We start from the raw sequence: 21,988 nt of genomic DNA on the forward strand, positions 1-21,988 counted from the left end.
CTAGGATAAACTACAGAGACTAAAAACTTTCACAAAATAGCAGAAAACATTTCTGGAGAGCAAAGCATACGACGCGGTGGCACTGACTCTGGGGAAGGAACAGGAGCCTTGTCACTAACTTGGGCAGACCTGGGGAACGTCTGAAGGGCTCAACTTTGTATTTCAATCCTGGAAATGTATCAAATAGCCTGGCTGTTTTGTACAGTCTCTGCAAGTCCATAAAAAAAGGATGCAGGCTACATTCCCGAACAGATGTGTACTACGTGTCCACCACATACAACACTGCAGTCAGTGTTGGGAAAATGAGTTTTACTCATCCCCATTCCCCACTGACAGAAGTAAGACACAATGTCGCAAGCACTGTGATTCACAGGGGCCGTGGGTTCCCATCGGCAGTGCACTTCTCTCTGGCTACCGGATAGGGAGACTCTTCCCAGGATAAAAATACCCTATGGCATCCAACATGTATCGACTGATCAATCAATAATCACCCAGAAGGAAATCTCTAATACTGCCAGGCTAGGGGCCTGAAAGTCCCTCTGAGACCTGTCACCAATTTTAAAAGTAGGGTCTTAAATTAGCAAAAAGAAGACATGTTTATCCCATCTGCATATGGCATAAAGTTGGGAGAGAGCTAGCGAATTGACGACGAAGGCAAGATTCAGAAAGATCTAGCAGGCTGGGAGGATGGCCTGAAACCAAGAAAAATGTAAAAATTTGTATTAAAAAACCAAATATATAAAAACAGGAGGAGAGCGAGCTGGCTGGGAAGCAACCCATGTGAGAAGACACGGGGAATGATTAACTGGAAGTTCTTCTTGGTTTGACTACAAGCTTCTTTAATGAAACCAAATGTCATCATTAAACCGTAGTTTCCTTCAGGGCAGGGATCGCATCTTAAATATTTTAATATCCCTCCTTTGCCTACCATAGGGCCAAATACAGAGTTTGAGCTCTACAGAACTTTCTTAAACGGGGTCAAAAATGAAAAAGCGTAAAGCAATAGGGCTCTACTAATGAAGGAGTCGTGGTCAGAAGCACCAGGAAAGGTTGTCCACTCTCCTCTCATGAGCCTTCCTGAGACTGCTCTGGGCTTTCTCCTCCTGTCTCCTTAAGCTGATAACCAAAATCAGAATCCTCTGCATGACTTAGAGGGCTGACCTGATGCCTGCCTGACTTCCAGTCCCACTTGGCGGGGCTCTGCTTGCTTACGCAGCTCCAGCTTTTTCAGTTCCTCCAAGGCCCCTGAAGGAGCTGGGGACTTCTGCAGGGAAGACTCCTCCCTCCAACCCCACCTCACACACACGTGTTCTGCCTGCTTCTCCTGTCTCACTCTGTCATGTTGCTTTAAGTATTTCAGGGAACCCTCCCCTGAACCACCGCAGCCCAGACCTGAGCCCTTGATTGCACGCTCTCCCGGGTCCCGACGTTGTGTCCCCTTTCTAGCGCTTACTGTAGTCCTCATTCAGCCTCAGCCATGGCACTGTTGTTTACCATCGGCCTCCCTGCTACAGTGTGAGCTCCGTGAGGGCAGCGGCATTGGCCGTCCTGTGTCTTCACCACTGGATCCCAAGTCCCCAGGCCAGCGTTTCTCAAACTTTGGTGCCCATGAATGACCTGGGGACCCTGGCAAGCTGCAGATTCTGATTCAGTAGGTCTGGGGTGGTGCCTGACACCCTGCATTTGTTCCAGATGATGCTGATATTACTGGTCCTCTGATCGACTTCGAGTAGCCAAGTCCTGCAGCTCATGTGTGCTCCCTGCCTTTAAACCACCCCCTTCTTTCCATTCCCCCTGCCAGGCCTTCATGGGATCCCCTCGAATCTCTCACTCAGATGACCGGGTCCCCCAGTTCATCTTCCTGCCTCTGTTTCCCAGAGGTTCTGCCCCTGGGCCACACACCTTCAAAGTGTCTTTCTGCAATGTAAGCCTAATCATCTCTCCCCCCTTCTTTTAAAAACATTAGAGACTCCCTGTCACCTTGTAGGAAAAACAAACAAAAAATGAAAACCAAGTTTCTCAGTCTGGCATTCAAGGCTTACCCCTGCCTACTTTTCTGGTCCTACCTCTTCTGTGTCACCATCTTATACCCACACTCTTGCCCTCTCAAAGCCTTTGTGGGTCCTTGAACTCACAAGGCTATTCCATTCCTCCCTACCTTTGCTTAGGCCATTGACTTTCCTTGGAATACCCTCTCCAGCTCCATCTGCCTGATGGAACAGACATCCACACTCTGATACTGTATGAGAAGCATTTCTAGGATTCCTCTCTCATGGAGAATTGGCCACTCCTTCATTTGGGTTCTGCTGCAGCAACTTGTGCTAAACTAGCTTGTTTACAGAGCAGCCTTCTCCTTCCTGCAGTGAGTCCTCTGAGCACAAAATGGCGTCTCACTCATCCCTGTAACCTTCATGCCTGGCACATGGCTGGTACATAAGGCATATATAACATGAATGAATGAGTGTTACCATGCTCTGCTCTAAATGCCATATTTTAAGGGGGGGTTCTTTGACACAGTGGAGTCCTTCTAAGGAAGGATCATCAGCATTGGCCCAAAATCCCCACGAGACACAGTTCAAAAAATGGTCTAAACATGAAGCTTGGAGAAAAAGATGTGTCTGCACATAGTAGGTACTCAATAAATATTTATGGAATGAATGAACAAATGAGTCATAAGAGCTCTCTTCAGATGGAACTGTCAAGTAAAAGAGAGATGGCATGCATTCTGAATTATCTGTAGTTCCAGGAGCTCAAACATTATATCAAAGGCAGAGATCTCAGTCCGATAAAATGATGAATTTTCCAACAAGACCAAGATGTACCAAATTTCACTTTTTCTAGGAGCCACCTAAATGATCTCCTTCTTTTACAAATATAAAAACTAAGTGACACGACTTAAGTCTCTGGACCAGTGAGAGTTATTTTTGTGGCAAATGACAGAAAGAAAGTTAAGTTGTGGGTGATTTATTGCCTCGGATGGAGTCATTAGGTGCCCCTCTTTCTCCTCCCAGCCCCGGCCTTCCCCTGTGCTGACTTCAGTGTAAAGACCCTCCTCTCCCCACCCCCACCATAGCTCCCAGCTCACCTCTCCCTCCCCCATTTCAGCCCTCCTCTAACGGAACCATCTGGAACGGTGGCCAAGCGAAGCCCATGGCCCCAGGAAAGTGGTTCTCTGGTGGAACAGAGGATCACATAGCAATGCTGGACCCAGTGCACCTGAGGGAGCGGGGGCAGGGACAGGGCTGAGAATGGAGGAGAGGGCAATTTCCCAGACTAAGATGGGCTAAGGGTTACCCAAAGGAAAAATAAGAGCCGGAGGAGAAAAACCACAGTTAGCCATCACGGCCTAAATCCTTGCTCCTACAATAAAACATGTACACTGCATTCAATATTCCATTTTTTGCACATAATATAAATTTGGTTGACAACCACTGGTTATTAAAAACTCCCAAGCAGGGGCGCCTGGGTGGCTCGGTTGGTTGAGCGACTGCCTTCGGCTCAGGTCATGGTTCCAGGGTCCTGGTATCGAGTCCACATCAGGCTCCCCCTGCTCTGTGGGGAGTCTATTTCTTCCTCTCCCTCTGCTCCCCCTGCTTGTGCACGCTCTCTCTCTCTCTGTCAAATAAATAAATAAAATCTTAAAAAAAAAAAAAGAACTCCCAAGCAATTCAACCTACATTTTACTAACCTGGTAAGAATTCACTAGACCAGTTGCGCATTGACCTTCTTTATTCATTTCTTAAAAAAAAATTTATTGTATTGAGGATATAATGATGAAAAAAAAACTGTCCTCATGAAGCTTACGATCTCATAGAGCAGGCAAATGAGTACAAAAACAATTGCAGAGCAGGTGCCAAGTAGTGTGAAGCAATAACCTATTTCCATATGACCATACCAAGGTATAAAAAGATAAGCAAAAGTTTAACCAAGCTTCTTCACGACTAAATATCTGTTTTCTTTGTTAACTTGACCGGCTGCATCTCTGAGTGATGATACAGATTGGCCGAAAAGTTATTTTTTGCTGAAGTAATCTCAATGTTTCCCTGGCCTACCAGAAGAAGAAACACTATCCACCGGCTTGGAGCACTCGGTCGCAAACCTAACAAACACTCACGGACGTCCCATTGTGGACACTGAGGTCACCACCTTCAGAGCACAGAAAACAACAGATTACTTTAGATGAAATGAGCAGCTCCTATCAGTGGCTGGGTCTATAAAGAATAAAAAAAGGAGAAAGTGAGGAGAAAAGCAATGTCTTGATTTCCACACCATTTAATTGCTTGTGTCACCCATACTTCCGACTCTGGTCCTGTTTCACTTATTTCTCTCGGGTGGATGTTTTGAACTTCTAGCATGATCCCACAAGGGGTGTGACCTCTCAGATGTCCCCTTTGTTGTGGACATTCTTTACGCCATCTGTAGTGACATGGCATACTACTCATCCTTCCGAATCTGCACATGAGGACGTTTGGGTGAGACTCCTCTCGGGAGGAGAACACCAATGCTCTATGTTACTTGTCTCTCCAGCCTCGATCATATATTTCAAGTTAGTTAGGTCCCGGATAATGGCAGGGGTAGTTGGGTTACAAAGTTTACCAGGCTTCTATTCTCTGCCTTTCACCTGATTTTTAAAAATTTTCCTGTTGCTTATTGAAATCTTAGCCACTATTAAGAAGCACACTGTACTTACACTGAGTCAGGGAACATCTAGGAAACTACTCTGGATTATTTCGTTATCCCTCTTACAGGAAGCCCAGATGTGCTACATTCAGGTGACCTAAGAGGCAAGGGGTTCCATTGTAATTGCTGGCCCACAATGTGGGCCCAGCTGGGCTGACATTTTAATTTGTCTCTTTTGTGGCTTCCATTATCCTGGGGACCAAGGTATAAACGTGTCTGGAATCACAATTTGTGGAAAGTTAGTAAAATTTTGGAACAGTGCCAGGACCATTCAGTGCTTGGGATGGATTTCTTGGAGTCTCTCCAATTGTATGGGTTGTCCATTGTGCCATGTGGCCAGACTTGAGTCTAGAGTAGACAATTAAGATGAAATTATGTTTACTGCAGCCCAGTTGCACAATGGAAAAAAACTAAGGTGATCAGTCTGGAGAGGGTCGCTTCTGTGTTTTAGGAGACTGTTGAAGTTTCCACAGAGGAATGCTGCTTGCGTGTGGTGAAGCTTGGGGGTGCTTAGAAAGCAGTTACTATATAAATATAAAAGATGATTTAAAACAGAAATGATGGCTGAGGCTGGAAAGGCTCTGGGTTTTGGCAAATGTGCTGTCTACTGAAAACGAAGGTAGCTTGATGCGATAAACAAAAGCATGGCATTCTGGTTCAGCCTGGGTTGGTAACCCAGCTTCACCACTTTTTGGCTGGAAGACTCTGAAAAATTTCGCTGCTTCTCAGAAAAGCAACAGTATCGTGAAGTTAGGGTTAAATTAGGTAATACATACAAAACATTTAGTATAATGACTGACGCTACAAAGTGTTCTGCCAAGTCTTGTAAGTAGACAATTTAAAACGTTATATAAATCCAGTGGCTTATAAGTCTTTTAGGGTCTCAGACCTCCCTGGGAACTTGATGAAAACTATGGGTCCTTGTCCCTCAGGGGGGAAATGCGCATATACAAAATTTTTGTGCACAGTTTTAGGGAATTCAAAGACACGAGGCTGTACAACCATAGACTTTAGGTGAAGATCCTTTGTTCTAGGGCTAGGTCCATTTCAAAGAGAGAAAGAAAGTCCTCAGTTTTATTTATTTTGTATAATTTTTGATCATTTATAATCATAGTTACATAGCTTTTTAGATGAGGAAGAGATTTTTTTTAAGATTTTATTTATTTATTTCAGAGAGAGCAAGAGAGCACGAGCAGGGGGAGCAGCAGGCAGAGGGAGAGGGAGAAGCAGGCTCCCCGCTGAGCGGGGCTCGAACCCAGCACCCTGAGATCATGACCTGAGTTGAAGGCAGATGCTTAACTGAGCCACCCAGGCGCCGCTGAGGAAGGGATTTTAGCTAGTCTAAATCCCCTCCGTCTTTTTTGGAATAACAACATTAAAATCCTAAGAAAATATCTGGTGTTTCAGATAAACAGGGAACTCGATCAATTTCACATTTCTATAATTTAAAAGATAAGTTCTCTTTTTATCACCTACCCTTCATTTGGAGATATTCCTTAAGATGTCTCATATTTCCCCTCTGTTCCTAACCCTGTGCTCTGAGATACATTCCCCTCAGAAGTTCATTCAAAGCCCCACGATGAATACAATGACCATTTTCTCTGTGTATTTTAATTAGCATATCAAAACCTACCCTGCTGTACCCATTTGATATTGTGCTATTTGTTGAACTGTACTGCTAGAGTATAACTTCATCAGGTAGGAATTTGTATTAACAGAGTTATCAAGCCCCTATAATGGGATAGGCTCCGTTCCTTCCTCCTAGGATACACGAATGAATAGAACCCAGACAGAGACGTGTGCCTCATACAGCTTACATGTATGTAAGGATGAAAGTGATCTTTTCTTTCGGACGAATATGACTGGGGTTGAGATTGTATTCGTGGACGGGAACAGAGGTAACCCGCAAGTTTTCAAACAAGCGAACATCACCAAAGCCTCCACTGCCATTCCTCAAGGACACCTGCCTTCATTTGCTTAAACAAGAGTTAGCCACATGGACAGCACTAAGCACGGACTAGCCAAAGTGTGTCCAGGCAAAATCCCACCCATAACTTCCCTCTGACAGGAGCAAGAACTATAGCGCTAAATCAGCCATGTTAGGGAGGTCATCCCTTGGTTTTCCATTGCAAAATGTTTTTAAGCACTTCTACTTTATTTCTAGGATACTTTGGGTGGCTTTTGAGGAGAAGGTGAGCAAGAGAGTGAAGGTCCTGAGGTTTAGCAGTTTGCTGTAGTTAGAGTGGAGCAGGGAATCTGGCTGACAATGTGGAGAAGCAGCAGATTAATTCAAGGGATAGGAGACTGGAGCATGAAAAACTGGAAGGACCTCGGATAAGTGACAGGGCCAAAGGCAAGAGACATTAAAAGGCTTCAAAATCCTGTGCTCTTGTTCAGTCTGCTTCGCAGTGACGACACAGACGCAGTGTCACTAACATGTTGCTGGGATCCACAGGCTCTGAGCAACTCACCTGACCTCACTCGGAATAGGGGTAGGATGATGTTGCTGCAGCCCCGAGGACAAAGGACAAAGACAACGGAGTTGAGGTGGTGCTGGCAGGTTGGGGCTAGAGCCTCCAGTCACCTCAGTTTCTTTCCTGTCTAGGGGAAGAGACCGCGGGGCTCCATTCTGAAGCTACTCTGGTTGGCCAGGGTTACAGAAACTATGGTGCCGACACACCCATGCATCTGCCTTCCCTTCTTTGCTTTTGTGACCTAGAAAAAATCTTACCCATTTTTGTTACCCTCCACATCCGGAACTTTATCCTTGTCTGGTTAAGTATACTCCCTAGTTCTTGGGAAAAGGGGAGACACTCTTCTTGGTGTTATCAGGAGGATCCAACTCAGACTTTGCTCCAGCCCTTTCATACCTGAGATGTCACCGTGCAGTGGGCTAAGACCTATAGTGGAAAAGCAAAACTTACGTTCACGACATCTGAAGAAGGTGAAATCAACCTAAATGAGTGGCATCATTTGCTTAAGAGAACAAAAGCATTTACTTACGACTGGGTAATGCAGTGACCTTTCTTATGTGCGCCCATAATTTGCAAGCCACAATATTTTTGGCAGATGACTTGCTTATCTCCTCTCCCAGTGAACGCTTTGACAGACAACAGTGTAAATATCCAGCAGCCTGGGTCCTTGGTTTTGTAAACAACGAGGAAAGAAATAAGGCATTTTGCCTGATGACCAAGGCAGACTCACAAATAGGCTTCTATAAACAGAGGGCAATTGTAAAAGGCAAAGATGACAGAACCGATGGCTTGATCCATGCTTTATATATCTTGCCCATTACACCACCCGGAGGACCCTCTCAGCCCAAACCCATATTAAAAAAAAAAAAAAAAAAACAGATCTATTAATACAATTGGGCTCTTGCTTGAGTCATACAGAATATATCAGGCATATTATCTTTCATGATTTTGTTCATGACACAAAAGGTAGTTGCCTCCCACAGACTGAAACTGGAGATCCTCAGCTGTGGGCTAGTAGGCAAAACACTTCAAATATTTCGAGCCACTTTATCTCAGAATTCCAGCTCTCCAACGGAAATCATATAAGCTGGCCAACTGCAGTTCTTCAGTTAAAACCTTAAATAATAATGATGACTGGTATCTCTAGCTTAGAAAAAAGAATTTATTCAGCACAAGATACATAAAGGTATATATACTCATATATGCATGTGTGCACACGCTCACCTATAAACACGTACAAGCCCAAGTTCCAAAGAAGATCATCTTTCTTCACCTAGAGAGAGGTTAGAATGAAGAATACATTGTTGTCATCTCATTTCTGCAAGTACTTAGGTTCTTCATTAGTCGACGTTATCTCTGACAGAGAGTCCTCTATCTTGGAATGTGATTGGATAGGCTAATGGAAAACGAAAACGTTCTTTGCGAACACAAGTGCAATAAAGATGCTTAATGATAAACCTTGCATGTTATCAAGTACTCGAGGCCCTTTTAAATCAAAACAGGCAATGGTAAAGGGTATCAGGGAACCCAGAACATTAAAATTCAAGTAAATTTCAATTCCTCTTGGAAAACAGCATGATTGTTGTATGAAACCTTTTTTAAAAATAATGATAGCTAACATTTGTTGAGTGCTCAGAACCAGACGATGCATTGTTCTATGCACTTTACATATATTTTTTCACTTACTCCTCAAAAAACCCTATAAGTTTAAGTACTAAACAATGAAATTTGAAGAATTTTTTAACAGTAACTAGATTACACAATACTGTGATAGAACAAAAAGTTTGCAGTTTCACCTTTACAGAGCTCTTAGACAATATATTCCAGGTCACAGCTAAAGTTATCCTTGTATAATAGGTGAATGTTTCCATGTGTTTCCATTCCTCAGCATTCTAGTTCCTGACAGACATGTGCATCTCTGGATGTTCATGCTTTCTCGGAGAAACAGAAAATGCAAAGCGACCAGTCTTGTCTATACAGAAATAACAGGAGAGTTACCTCGTCCACAGCAAGTCCAACACAACCAAAGCCTTCCAGTATTGCCCAGGGAGAAGCACTTTTTCCTTTGGCTCCCCATCCACAGCATTTTCAAAGGTGGGGGGCAAGGTACACCCGCAAAGATGATCCTCATTGATAAGGTGAAGTACCTCCTTCATTTTCTAAGGGCTTAACGTAGCCTTAGAACTGTTTTCCTAGGAGATAAAGGGTCAAGGGTTGCTGAGCGGCAAATGAGCCCAATATAAAGGAGAGAAAGAGAGAAGGGGGAGGAGAGAAGCTGATTTTAGGAAGGGAAAGCAGTAGACAAGACATTTGAGGTATAGGAATGAAAACCAAGAAAAGCCCAGATCTATTAAGGCTAGTGATGAAACAGCTTGGTCATTGAGGCACTTTTCCACATCTGGCAAGTCGAAGCAAATTAAAACACTTACACGTGGGAACACCTGGGTGGCTCAGTCGGTTAAGCGGCTGCCTTTGGCTCAGGTCATGCTCCTGGGGTGCTGGGATCCAGCCCCATGTCAGGCTCTCTGCTCAGCAGGGAGTCTGCTTCTCCCTCTCCCTTTGCCCCTCCCCCTGCTCCTGCTCTCACTCTCTCCCTCTCTCTCTCTCTCAAATAAATAAATAAAATCTTCAGAGAAAAAAAAAAACACACTTACATGTGTTTATATTTCCAAAACAAAATGACCTCCTAGTATATGCCTTAATGCCCCATAAAGACCACCACAGTGATCTTTAACCTGCAAATTGACACAAAGTCACCTTCATTCACTTTATCTTTTTTCTTAACTACTTCGTTCTTGGAAACTTTTAAGGAAATTGAACTTTTTCTAAAGGCTTAACATAGCCTCAGAACTATTTACTTAGGGGATAAAGGGTCAAGGGTTGCTGAGCTGCAAATGAGCCCAATATAAGGGAAAGAAAGAGAGAAGGGGGTCTTTTGAACTTTGATTTCTGTTTCTTTTTACTTTTTAAAAATTCTTTTTGGTTCAGAAATCCTAGACCATCATTAAACTGGGCGAGCAGGCATTAAGTCTGAATGAAGGATAGAGTGGGAAGGGAGAACGCTTTTTGCCTCTCTTCATATAGACGACTTAGAATCTTTTGGGCATTAAACCCAATTTGGGTAATAGATGACTGATCCCCACTCTCCAACTAAGAATGCAAAAAGTTTCTAAAAAGTTTGAGGTTTATGCAGAGCAGACTTTCTTAATGAAATGTGGGCTGTAAGAATTTTTTATGTGCAAAAACTGAAATGGGGTTTTCTCGGCCAGTGAGTTCTACTTCTTTCTTTGGGAATGTCTGACTTTCACATCCATTTACTAATGAGAACTAAAAGTAATACTTCATATTTGTAAGTGCTTGACATGAAAATGAAGGAAGACTGTTTCAGTCAGTCTTGTTTGGTTGAAAGAAACAGAGGTGCAGTCAAGTTACTTCACAGAGGTGGCAGTGGGAGGACACGAGATGGGGGAAGGGAATTGTTACAAGGATACCCAGCAAGGACTGGACCGGAAACCCACCAGGACTGGAGGCATCTCTAAGTACTCGTGTCTTACTGCCTTCACTTTCCTGCTGTGTGTTACTCCGGCTTCCTCAACCTTCACTCTCTATCTGTTCTGATCTTTAAAGTTTGAGCCTGCATATGGTTCACGGCATCCTCCCACAATCTGACTTGGCTGCCAACTGGCTGAGTGTCTTAGCTTCCCATTGCCAAATCTCCAAGAGAGGCATCTGATTGGCCCCACTTATCATTTTAAGCGAGTCTATACAGATGGCTGGCCGGGTTACAGAATGGCTGCCTTCACATCAAGTGTCTACCCTTTGGTCCACTCATTTGAGACAAGGGACAAACACACAGCAAGGAGCATGACTATTTAGAAGGAGGCCCCCAGCAGAAAGATTTCCTCGGAGGAGGATTTGGATGGGGCAGGTGGAGATAAAGGTCCCTAGTTGGCCAGCAGATTATGTGGAAACCAGTGTATTCATCTTCCTTCTGAGAGGAGCTCATCCCAACTGATCACGACATACCTGAACTATTTGTGACCCGGCGCATAAGAGTGACAGCACCACCTTCTTTCCTCTCCCCGTTCCCTCAACTTTATCACCTTCATCGCCACTCCATCTACCACTATCTCCACAACTGACCAAGTGCCTAGGAATCTTCAGACTTCTGTATCAAAACACGAGGAAATTCAACGTAGAGTGCTAGCAACAGTATTTTTCATATTCCAGGACCACTCAGTCGTTTTATTTTAGAGTAATATGCCAGTAGGCAATAAAATATTAGAATAGAGATAATAGATACGACTCTGCCTACTCCAGTGGCATTTATATTAATAGGAATCCAATTAATACAGGTGCCCAAACTATATTTGGTGAGTGTTGGGAGATCTAAGTCAGCCGACTTCTCACCGTTTGGTTAACCTAATACAGAGAATTAGTTCAAAGAATATTTACAATAGGGACGCCTGGGTAGTTCAGTCAGTTAAGCTTCTGCCTTCAGCTCGGGTCAGGATCCTGGGGTCCTGGAATCGAGTCCTGCATAGGGCTCCTGGCTCAGTGGGGAGCCTGTTTCTCCCTCTGCTTGCTGCTCCCCCTGCTTGTGCTCTCTCTCTCTGACAAATAAATAAAATCTTTTAAAAAGAGAGAATATTTACGATAATGACTGATTGTATAATGCCAAGGGAGGGTTGCAAAAGACTATAAACCCTGGCATCAAGCAAATATGGATTCAAATCACAGCTGTCTTATAATAACTGTGGGACTTTGGCAAAACTGCTAGCCCCCACAAATTATTTGTAAAGTAGATATAATAATAACCACTTCATAAGGGTTTTGTATATAGTTAGGCAAGATAATGTTTATAATATTATTTTAAAAAATAAATATTTGGACAAGATAATTTAGGCATAAGTTATTGCAAAATGACTGGCACAGAGTAAGCACTCAATATGTGGTAGTAATGGTTTCCATTACTATTACTATTTTGATTATAATATCATTACCATGGGTGTTATGGGAATTGCAGAATAAAGATGAGCGATATGAGGATTATCTTCAAACACTGTACAGTCTTAAGAGAGATGATATAGACGTACATATTAGAAGTGGGGCATACGTAGAATTTGCACATACACAAGTGGAACTCAGCGTAATTGTGGACTAAGTGGGAAACGTTACGTGTGAAATAATGTTTAGTGATAGTCTTTAATCAGGAAAAGGAGGTTCAAACTCTGGTGAATTTTTAATGGGGATCATGCCTCTTCGAAAAGAAAGGAGGGATTGCTCCCAGTGTAAAAGTTTATCTGTTGTAATGTAAAAAGTCAGGATGCCTAGGATTTTCATAACTGGAACATGAACTCTATGGAAAGCATCAAATTGCAAATGGAAAGGACCTACTGGATGGAATACGTGGAAGTCACTGTCAGAAACTAGGAGACAGCCCACTGTTTGCGTGTACATTTCACTTCCTCTGGGAAGCCTAAACCAGGCTAGAGTTCCCTGCTGTATGTTCTCTTCCCGTGTTTTCCCTACTAAAATACTCACTACATACTGGCATTACTTGTAAAGTCAATCTTCTGTGCTCGGTGGTAAGTTCTGTAAGACCCTGATGCACTATTCATCACTTTATTTGTGCAACTAGCCAAGTTCCTGGTACATGGTAGGTACACCACAAACATATGCTGAGTGAACGAATGCATGAATGCAAGAATGAATCAAGTAACGAACATGGAGTTCAGAGGTGATTTCATCATATACTGTTCTGCATTGTTCTCTAATATTTATAAGGGTTAGTCCTGACTTCCTGTTGACATTATAAATTGCACTGAGACACGGCAAGAATTCTGCATCGTATGTCTCTACAACTACGAGACATCCAATTACAGGCATAAATCCTCAAAGGGCCTTTCTGAGCTCTTTACTAATAATTCTTTTTACCCCCTACTCTCCATATTCTATCTTCTATTTTCTATACCAATGCAGAGATTATACCTCAGTCTCACTATTAGATTATAAACAGGTCTTTGTTATTTTTATCACCAGGACTTACAACTTGGTAAAGGCCCCATAAATAAACGAGTGAATAAGGGAATATTTGGACAGCATATACTCCAAAGCATACTATCAAACCTTGCAGCCTTCTAGAACCTCACAAATTGCTGTTGTGATTCCAAGCTTACCGTTCATGTAGAAATATATCATCTCAAGCCAACATTTTATCTTTGAAATTGCTGTCTTTGTTGTTACCATTCACACAAATGTTGGAAGTTTTTTCTTGCTAACAAGGCAAATTTTACCTTTGCATGAAAATATTTTTTAAGATTTATTTATTTATTTGAGAGAGAAAGAGTGTGTGTGCATGCGCGTGAGCACAAGGGAGAGGAAGGGGCAGAGGGAGAGAGAGAGAGAGAATCTCCAGCAGACTCCCGACTGAGCGCAAAGCCCAATGTGGGGCTTGATCCCAGGACCCTGAGCTCATGACCTGAGCCGAAACCAAGAGTTGGACGCTTAACCGACTGAGCCACCCAGGTGTCCCTGCATGAGAATATTTTTACAATTTTAGGATAACTTGAGAACTTTTGTTGATAAAAATAACATGCTCACTTGCTCTCTAGTTAACAAACCCTAATACATCCGATCATTTCATCCAATAAGCTTTTTTGAGCACCTCTTAGGTTCCAAGCACTTGAATTACTCAGATGCAAAAGACTCGTCCCTGAAGAAGGTCAAAGTCTTCATGTACCACAGTCACATTCAGAGGGTCTGAAAGTTGAAGTGTAGACTGTTCCTTTCCAAGGGCCCCTTCAGTCTCACCTCTGTCCTGCATGTTGACTCCTGCAAATCCTTCACAATAGACTACTACTGTATTGAAGGCTTCTGAGTCTGCAAATTATAATTCTTCTGTACTCCCATTAATTAGATCCTGCTCTCAAACCTCCTTACTGTCATGTGGATTTTTTCTATTTTATCCATCCACTTTCCTTTTTAACGCCTAGACAGCATATTTCACAACAATCTTTCTTTAAAATATATAAAATATCTCTCTGTCTGAGTTTCCTCATCTCTAAAAGAAGGATATTGAGAATTTGGGACAATGAATTTGGAATACCAAGGAGACGAACAGGCTAACAAGGAGAAATAATCCCTGAGCGAACAAAGGAAAACCAACACAACTCTGACAATTTTGAGAAGAGAACTGATTTTACTTTCTCCCTGACTATTTGAAGAAATGCTCCTACTTCTCCTATATCCTGCTTATACTAGATTCTCATGGAAATACTAAGACAAAACAGATCCACAGAATTTTAGAGCTTGAAAAGGTCTTCACAATTCTCTACTCCAACGTGGATTATCCACAAATATAATGAATTTTAAACCTTAGGGTCCATTGCTAGCATTGGCCCCTTCCAAGGCCCTGGGAGAGGGCCAAGCAATGTGTTCACATGGTCATATTTTTAATTAAATATCAAAAGTAAGCTATTTTAACCATTATTGGTAAAGACCACAGTTCTTGCAGCCCAACATACCACCTTCAAACTCCCCCTTGTGCTGGAGGAACTGGGAAAGCTGTGGGTATTTTTGTTGCTCTGGCTAAGGAGCAGCTGAGATGGAGACGCTACTGGCCGGAGTTTACTGGTTATATACACATATATGTGGATCACAGCCATTTCAGTATGTGGTTGTTCCTTTGAGTTGTTCCATTGTGAGGATGAAGTCTAAATAGTCCACTGTCCATTGGGCCAATTTACTGGCATCTTGTCACAAAGATGTAGGGTTACAGGCTGTTTCACGATGCATATATATCTTAGGGCACTCAGCACTGGAAATGTATGGTAAGGAAAAGAAAAAATTATCTTTCTATTCTCTTTGGAGAAGATAATATTGCAGGGGCACCTGGGTGGCTCAGTCGGTTAAGCATCTGCATTCAGCTCAGATCAGATCCCGGAGTCCCGGGATCGAGCCCGGCATCGAGCTCCCTGCTCAGCGGGAAGCCTGCTTCTCCCTCCCCCACTCCTCCTGCTTGTGTTCCCTCTCTTGCTGTCTCTATCTCTGTGTCAAATAAATAAATAAAATCTTTTTTTAAAAAAAAGATAATATTGCAAAAATCATTGTCATATGAAGAGGGAATCAGCCCCCCAAATGTAGGAAAAACGTAATAAAGGGTTGTATCAGATAGTTAATTAATAAACATTTATTTGAATTTTGTGATGTTTATGGTATTTTCACCCTTTTAAAATTTGTTGTGATTTTGTTACTTATTTTAAGTATTCACTTTCATAACTAATCTTGAATCTATAATTTTATATTCTTTTCTTTAAAAAAATTATATAAGCTTTAGTCTCCCTAAAACCTGGATTTGGCCCTGGCCCTACTTAATCACCTCTCCACATTTAACAGGTGAGGCCCAGCCATATCACATAGTTCATAGCCATACTGAACTAAACCCTAGGTCTTCCGACTTTCTGTCCATTGCTATTTTAACCCACGTTATCTTACTTTTGAGAAGTACCCCAACGATCAAAGATCTCCACTTTAAAAAAAAAAAAAAAGGAGGGCGCCTGGGTGGCTCAGTTGGTTAAGTGACTGCTTGTGGCTCAGGTCATGATCCTGGAGTCCCGGGATCAAGTCCCGCATCGGGCTCCCTGCTCAGCAGGGAGTCTGCTTCTCCCTCTGACCCTCCTCCCTCTCGTGCTCTCTGTCTCTCATTCTCTCTCTCTCAAATAAATAAATAAAATCTTTAAAAAATAAAGAGCAAATAAAAAAAAATCCCCTGACCACAATATGTAATAATAATAATAAACATTTATATAGCATTTCTTATATGTTAGGCATTATTTGAAAGTGTTTTACATATAGCTCATTTAATCCTCAAAACAACTCTGTGACTAAGCTAATATTAATATCCTCATTTTCAGAACAAAAATTCGTCCATTGATTGGTTAAGTAAGTAGAGCAAGGTCACAGTGTGTTATGCAGAGAGCATAACATCCCCTGTATTGTGAAGCTAGCAGCAAACATTTTCTGTGGCACTTTGTTGTTCTTACAAATGTCCTAGGCACTTCGTTGAACACTCTAGTGCATTATCTCATTCAATCTTTACGATCACCTTGTAAGATACACAGCATTATGACTCCATCTTAGAGACGAGAAATAGAAGTGTAGAGAAATTAAACGACTTGCCCAAGGTCATGTGTCTCATAAGGGCAAAGTCAGTACTCAAATCCAAGCCTGACTCTAGGGCCAGGGCTTTTAGTCTCTCCATGATCATGCCCATCAAAGAAAACACCCTCAGTGTCCTTCTACTATTGCCTCACTCCCTGGGCTCCCTTTCTCCTAAAATTACAATTAGAATGGGTATGTGGGCAGAATTAGATTAAAGACTGGGGTTAGGGGCGCCGGGGTGACTCAGTTGTTAAGTGTCTGTCTTCGGCTCAGGTCATGGTCCCAGGGTCCTGGGATCGAGCCCTGCATCAGCCTCTCTGCTTGGCAGGGAGCCTGCTTCTTCCTCTTCCTCTGCCTCTCGCCCTGCTTGTGAACTCTCTCTCTCTCTCTCTGTCAAGTAAATAAATAAAATCTTAAAAAAAACAAAGACTGGGGTTAGCAGCATAAAGGACATAGTAACCCCCTTAGATAATCCGTCCTCCACCTTGTGGGATGCACACACGCACACACACATATATACACGCATATATACATATAATCCCATTGTACACACACACACATTTGGATCTTAGTGGAATAATTGTTCTTTGGAAAATGAGCTTTGGTAAGAATTTTCTTGGTGGAGATGTGGGTGGGGGGGTGGGTGGATGTGTGAGGGCATGTACCTATATATCATGATATACCTTGCATCTGCTTCCTGTCCTCAACTTTTGCTGTCCCTTAGAGATGGCAAATTTATTTTTGATTCATATTCTGTGATAAAGTTAAGAATGGCAATCAGCAGATCAGTGATTGAGAAGCTGAAGAAAGTTTATAGAGGTGGCAAATCCCTACAAACGGCAAGAAGATAACATAAATATAATGGCAAAATGTAACCGCCAGGGAGTGACAGAGACCTGGGTAGAGTAGAGAGTACTTGTCCAAACCCGAATAGCAGGTACTGGGCTCCAGCAAAAGGTTGCCATGTGGCAATAGGAGCTTGCTTGGTGTGACCAGATCTGACAATTTTTCAAGAGAAACTGGAAATCTAGATTTGGGGTGTAAAATCTCCTAACTTGCAAAAATTTTAAAGTAATTCAATTTTTTTTTTTTTTTAAGAGCACTGTGCTGGCTCACATTGTGCAGGCCAAACGACAACAAACCCCACATCTGCAGGCCTCTCCCTGGAAGTCTGCTTTGTATGGAGTTAAATGCAGGGAACTCTGAAATGGGAAATTACAAGAAACAACCTACAGAAATTTGAATCTTGGTGGAATATTTGTTCTTTGACAAATGAGCTTTGGTAAGAATTTTCTTGGTGGGGGTGGGTGATTCAGGGTGTGGGATGGAAATGGGCACTAAAACCATAGCCCTTTTGGATCAGATCCCCTTAATTTCTCCTTTGGAGTGGCATTGGTCTTGGGCCTTGGGGGAAAAAAAAAATAGCAGGAATCTAATTAACAGCTCAAAGGGAGCAATCAATTTACAATTGTCTGAAGTGCAAATTCCTTTGCGCACAAAACAAATTACAGTATTTGCAAATTTGTAAATAATGCAGCACTTTCTACGATCCAAATGCTTTGGGTGCCCCCGGGGAGAAGGAAAAAGAAGTCTGAGAAGGCAAAATGTTAGAAAATGACCTATTGTCTCAAGAAATGGAATTTAAAAAATATCTTTAGTAATTGATTTTTTTCAATTGAATCCTTATTTAGGAGCTATAAAGGGGCCCAGTTCTTAGGTCAGTACGAGAATATCTAAAGAAGTAAACAATTTCAAGTCCAAAAGTCACAGCATGCTATTAACAGGGTAGCTTCTTTCAAAATTACTAAACAGGAAACGTTGCCCCCAACCTTCCCTACACCCTGAGTTTCTGGCAAAAACTTCCATTTTATAAAGGCAATAGCAAGGCCCAGGCATAATAATCATTATGTTCAATGTCGGAGAAGGAATCGGTGACAGATAAGGACATGAATCCAGCCAATCTGCTCCAAAGCAATGGTTTTGTGAACTGCTCAATTCATAAATATTTATTGGGGCCCTTTTATAAGATGCTATCACTGTTATTCAAGATTCAAAAGACACCCTGGAAGAATGTATGGTGTATTTAGGCAAGTAAGGAGTGAAAACTTATTATTTTTTTTCCAAGACTTTTAAAGCATACTCAACTTCCTGTTGAGCTAGGAATTGAGAATACAAAGTAGGGGTGCCTGGGTGGCTTAGTCGGTTAAGCGTCTGTCTTCAGCTCAGGTCATGATCTTGGGGTCCTGGGATCAGCCCCAGCTGGTTCCCTGCTCTGCTGCTCCCCTCACCCTCAAATAAATAAATAAAATCTTTTTTTAAAAAAAGGATACAAAGTAAATGTAACTTCATCCCTGCCCTCAAGGTGTTCACAATCTAATGGAGAAAACAGGATTTAAGCCAATCATTTCAAGACTGAGATTGTGCTAAAGAAGAGATAAGAGGGTGACACTATAGACACTTGGACAAGTGCTTGACTCCACCAGGAGATCTTTCAACAGGAGATGAAAATCACCAGGCGGAAGGGCGAGGAAAGCATTAGAAGTGGAGGTAAATGGACTATTTATGGGCCTGAAGCAGGAGAATGACAGTTCAGATGTGTGCTTTCCAAATGATTCTCTCCCCTGTGTTCTCATTCACTGTGGGATGAGTACAAATTGGTTAAAACTTTCCACAAAATATTTTAGCAAATTGTAACAAGAGCCTTAAAACATATTCACATCCTTTCAGTTTGAAATTCCTTATCTAGGAATCAGAGGGGCTGCCAGAAACTTATGTATGAGGAAGCTTATCATGGTTATTTATAACCATGAAGAACTGGAAACAGCCTCCATGTTCAATAATGGGGTAATGGCTAAAGAAGTTATGGAACATCCAAGCCATATGATTTTAGACATTATGTGGGACAAAAAAAAAAAAATCACATTTTAAGAGAATATTTCAAAACAAGCAAAAATTATTTCTGAAAACAATGTCAAACAGTTAATAAAGTATCATCCTAATTTGTAATAAGAAAGTTAAAAAGTACTTCTCAATGTTGGTTGTAATTTTCACCCATATCTTACTTTTCTGAAAGTCTTTCTTATTTTATATATACCCGACAACAAAAGGGAGGGAGTTTCTCCTTGTCCTGTGTGAAATCAAAAGAACTGCATTTTGTTTTCTTCCCTCTTAAGAATGTGATCCAGGATTCACAAGTCACTCTCTTAAGTCACATTCTCTTTATGACATCCAGGCTGTTTAGAAAAGGAAGGGAGACTAGGTAAGGAATGGAAGAGAAAGGAAGAATCCAGAAGTTGAACACTGACATGAGCACAGAGAAGAAGGATGATGGGAGTGCGGGTTGTGAGGACCTGAAGAAAAGGTGGAGGTTGTGTGCTGAGAATGAGTTACCAGACTGAAGATTTTAGGGGTGAACATAGACACATATAAAAGTGTTCAACATAAGAAATGTCACAGTGCAGCACAATGTTAAATGTCAAATAAATGGCCCTCTGGATAATTAATGTTACAAAAGTTTGGAGGAGTTTGGTGGAGAGATCCATCCTTCGGTCACGTACACATATCAATGAAGCTATTCCTCTAAAACCTCCCTTTAGCAATCTTTGTAAGAGCAGGTAGTGGTGTAGATTACACTCTCTTGGCCATCCCTTCTAGGGAATTTAGTTACTGAAGAGCTTAAAGAACGTCACTGTGAAAGGATTTTAACTACGAAGTAAGAGGAAAGGTTATACGAAGAATATGATAGAAAACAATTTGAATCTAAAATACTATTTGAGAAAATTCAATCTCTGCACAAAAATTCACTTCATCCTTCAATATCTCATATCCTTTAAAATGTATTCACAAAAAATCTGCTTTACAAGAGAGAACCAGCCAGGAATATAGCCCAAGAAATTTACCACTAAATGGGGACACATATGTGTTTCAGTTCTTAGGAAAACTGTGCCTTGCTAACTTTCTCCCTGGATTTCTTGGTTCTCTGCATTGAAAAGCAGGTGGTGATTTCTCTCCTTACCTAATTTTCTTGCTTTTACAGTTTCCAACTGATTGTTAAGCACCTTCCCCATACCACTGCTATTCTAGGTTACATATGTCTACAACAGCATCAAGTGACCTTTAGCTATCACTAGTTAAATGGATCAACACGTTTACCCAACCACATAACTCAGACCCTTCAGGGGTTTTCCAGTCAATTTTAATCTATTTAAACCTGACACTGGCAGATTTCCACTTCCTTTGTTCCTTGTGTAGACTTGGTGTATGTGTGTTGGTCTCTAAAAGGGACAGAGGAGGCAGTTGTTGAAAAATGAGATTGACAGTTTTAACCACACAATTTGGTCTAACAGCTTTGATATGCTAAACTTGCTAGCACCTCCAAGTGTACCTTTCTGATTTTGCATTACAACACCACACTGAATCCCTAAGGAAACGAGGGTTTTTTGTTTGTGTGTGTGTGTGTGTGTGTGTGTGCGTGCGTGTGTGTGTTTTAATTAAAAAGAAAAGAAAGAAATGCAAACCAGTGAAACCGTTCTTTTACATCATCTCCAGATTGATTCTGCGAACTGCAGGCCTGCACAAATCCCGGTCCACTAGAGACCTTTAAAAAAAGGAGAAGCTGAGAATACAGATCGTGTTCTAAAGAGCGAAAACAGGTGATGTCATAACGCACAGTCCTGTGTGGTCACAGCCAAGGCCGGGTGGGGAGCTGGGGCTCCAGTGAGCACGCAGCTCCGCGCCAGTGGGCGAAGCAAGTTGTCTCCGGGGCCAGGAGGACACCGGTGGGGACCCGGCACCAATCAGGTTCTCGCTCGGCGCCTGCCTTTGTTCTCACTGGGGACCAGGTTTCCGGGCGTCTCGCGTCGGGAACCCGCATTGGACCCGCACGCGCGTTGCTGGCCTCCTCGAGAGACCTGGCTCCCCCTTTCGCCTGTCCCCCCACACTCTGCCAGCCAGAGCTTTCCCCAGTTACATGTGCCCTCTCTCCCTAGAGCGTGGACGCCAAAATCCTGACTCACCATTTTTAGCTTTGGAAGAGGCAAGTCCTGCCCAATAGTTTACAGACGATTTGTTTTCTGAACCTTCCTTCCCGAGCAAAGCTCTGTTCTCCATGTTTCTGATGAACTGTCTCAGAAAAGGACCGTTGGGTGGGAGGATAAACCTGTCTCTTTGGCCCTTTCGTGCTGGACAAATAAAGGAACTTTCATTGCTGAAAGGACTGCGAGAAGGTGCTTCAGATGGAGGAGGAAACCGCTAAACCAGAGGTTTTGTGTACCCCCCCCCCCGCCAACTCGATTAAGGGTGTAAATATATCTCAAACGCCTACCCCCCCACCCCCGCCCAAACCTCAGGTAATTGGTCTTTTGCAAAACAAGGCTCAAGATAAACGATGCATAAAGTTCTTTGAGATCCCTGGTTGCCAAGTACTACGTGACTGCAGTCTTCTTTACAGCTAAGCTAAGATTCTGGCTGAGAGAAAGCCTAATCACTGCCCTGAGTGTGTGAACGTTTTAGCTACCGCCCCTCTCCCGTCCCCAACCTTTCTCAAGAAAGCAGGAAATATTTAGCTCAGTTTTAGACCCTCTAGCGAGGCTCTAGCTCCCAGTTTTTTTATCTCACTCTCTTAACCATTTTTGCAGGGACCTAGAGAGGGGGGCGTGGCTTGTCTTCGGGGA

The 21,988-nt window shown here is 42.4% G+C and overlaps 1 protein-coding gene and 1 long non-coding RNA gene across 5 annotated transcripts in view; one reads left to right on the forward strand and one right to left on the reverse strand.

The window, feature by feature from the left end:
* Positions 1 to 3,774: 3,774 nt before the first annotated feature.
* On the reverse strand, positions 3,775 to 21,534 carry LOC113913986. Of its 4 annotated transcripts, none has more exons than XR_003517336.2 (6): positions 21,332 to 21,534; positions 8,951 to 9,085; positions 8,379 to 8,427; positions 7,684 to 7,820; positions 7,412 to 7,580; positions 3,775 to 4,211 (listed from the first exon to the last, which is right to left on the reverse strand). It is a non-coding gene; the product is annotated as an uncharacterized LOC113913986 (long non-coding RNA). The 4 variants fall into 4 exon arrangements; XR_003517334.2 differs by having other exon boundaries at positions 7,684 to 7,894; XR_003517337.2 differs by lacking the exons at positions 8,951 to 9,085; positions 21,332 to 21,534 and adding an exon at positions 9,153 to 9,329.
* SESN3 (sestrin 3) overlaps positions 21,040 to 21,988 on the forward strand; it is a 76,178-nt gene continuing 75,229 nt past the window's right edge. The window contains exon 1 of the mRNA XM_027578599.2: positions 21,040 to 21,116. The gene's annotated coding sequence lies outside the window, so the exon portion shown is untranslated. The remainder of the gene's footprint in view (positions 21,117 to 21,988) is intronic.

The sequence above is a fragment of the Zalophus californianus genome, chromosome 11 (assembly GCF_009762305.2).
Source record: "Zalophus californianus isolate mZalCal1 chromosome 11, mZalCal1.pri.v2, whole genome shotgun sequence".
NCBI lineage: Eukaryota > Metazoa > Chordata > Mammalia > Carnivora > Otariidae > Zalophus > Zalophus californianus.